Source organism: Trichechus manatus, unplaced genomic scaffold (genome assembly GCF_000243295.1).
Source record: "Trichechus manatus latirostris isolate Lorelei unplaced genomic scaffold, TriManLat1.0 scaffold00236, whole genome shotgun sequence".
Classification (NCBI taxonomy): domain Eukaryota; kingdom Metazoa; phylum Chordata; class Mammalia; order Sirenia; family Trichechidae; genus Trichechus; species Trichechus manatus.
The window spans coordinates 566,319-568,679 of record NW_004444172.1 but is presented as its reverse complement, the minus strand read 5'-3'; positions in this window follow the sequence as shown (position 1 = coordinate 568,679).

Here is a 2,361-nt window from a genome sequence, read left to right as displayed (position 1 = left end):
AAACTATTTGTTCTGTAAACCTTCACCTAAAGTACAATTAAAAAAGAGAGAGAAAAGATCCAAAATCTTTAACTTAAACAGACAACTTGACAAATTGTATAGGAGGTATTCAACAAAGCCAAAAGCTACCTGAAAAAGGGGATAATAAAGGTTAGTGCAGAAATAAACTAAATAGAAAACAGAAAATAATAGAAAAAATCAACAAAACCAGAAGTTCACTCCTTGGAAGGATCAATAAAATAGACAAACCACTAGCTAGATTCAAAAAGGAAAACAAAAAGAAAAAAACTAGAAGAAACATAAAACCAAATTAAGAAATGAAATTGATGACATAACCATCAACTCCATAGAAATAAAAAAGATCATAACTAATTAGTATTAAAATGTGTATTTCAACAAATTTGAAAACCTACATGAAAGAGATTAATTCCTAGAAACACACTACCTACCCAAACTAACACAAATAGGGGTAGAAAATTTATACAGACCCATTGCAAAAGTAGAAGTTGAATATGCCATCAAAAAACTGCCAACAACAACAGCAAGAAGCCCAGGACCAGAAAGCTACACAGGATAATTCTATCAAACTTTCAGACAAGAGTTGATACCAATCCTACCCAATCTCTTCAACACCATAGAAGAGAAAGGAACACTATGAAACCCTTCCTGTGAAGCCATCATAACCCTGATACCTAAGCCAGGAAAAGACATCACGGAAAAAAAAAAAAAAAAGAAAGAAAGAATATTACAGACCACTATCTCTTATGAACATAGATGCAAAAATTTTCAACTAAAGTCAAGCCAAAAGACTTCAGCCACACATCAAAAATCATACACCATGATCAAGTGGACTCATACCAGGATTACAAGGGTTTTTCAAATTTAGAAAAACAATTTAATCCATTATATCAATAAAACAAAACAAAACAAAAAAAAGAATGATATGATCCTATCAATTGATGCAGAAAATACATTCAATGGTATCCAATACCCTCTCCTGATAAAAACTCTCAGTAAAATAGGCATAGAGGGGAAATTTCTCAACATAATTAAGAACATATATGTGAAACCAACAGCCAATATGTTGCTGAAAGGAGAAAGGATAAGAGCCTTCTCTTTGGGAATAGGAACAATACAAGAATGTCCATTATCACCACTTTTATTCAACACTGTACTGGAAGTTCTGGTCAGAACAACAGAAGAGAAAGAGAAATAAAAGGTATTCAAGTTGGCAAGAAAGATGTAAAACTGTCGATATTTACCAATGACATGATCCTATACTTAGAAATCCCTGAAGATTCCACAAGAAAAGTGCTAGAACTAACAGAGGAATTTAGCATCGTTGCAGGGTACAAGATCAACACACAAAAAACAGTTGATTTCCTCTATACTAACAAAGAATGCTCCAAAAAAGAAATCAACAAACAATACCATTTACAATAGCCCCCAAATTGAAAAACTACCTAGGAAATAACCTAACAAGGGACTTTAAATATTTGTATAATGAAAATCACAAAACACTACTACAAGAGACTAAATGAAACTCACAAAATGAAAATACATCCAGTGCTCATGGATTGTTAGACTTAAAATATTGGAAATGTCAATTCTATCAAAAGCAATACAAATTCAATCTGAATGCTGAGCAAATAATCCAAGAAACTGGACTATATGAAGAAGAACGGGGCTTCAGGATTGGAGGAAGACTCATTAACAACCTGTATTATGCAGATGACATAACCTTGCTTGCTGAAGTGAAGAGGACTTGAAGTACTTACTGATGAAGATCAAAGACCGCAGCCTTCAGTATGGATTACACCTCAACATAAAGAAGACAAAAAATCTTCACAACTGGACCAATAAGCAACATCATGATAAAAGGAGAAAAGATTGAAGTTGTCAAGGATTTCATTTTGCTTGGATCCAAATCAACACCCATGGAAGCAGCAGTCAAGAAATCAAAAGACTCATTGCATTGGGCAAATCTGCTGCAAAATAGGACAGAGTAGAACTGCCCTATAGGGTTTTCAAGGAGTGTCTAGTGAATTCCAACTGCTAACCTTTTAGTTAGCAGTCTGAGCTCTTAACCATTGCTCTACCAGGACTCCAGACCAACCAAAACCAAACCCATTGCCTTCGTGTCAATTCATTCTCATAGGTATGTGTAAATTCAAATATGTGGGTGCAGGCACGTATATTCATTGGAGACACAGATACAGATACTGCACAGACATAACCAAACTCCTTCCAAGACTGATTTTCTGGGTTTAAAAGCTTAGGACCATAGTCTCATGGAACAACTCAGTCAATTGGCATAACATAGTTCACATCAAGCATGATCAACATCCTAGTGAAGTGAGT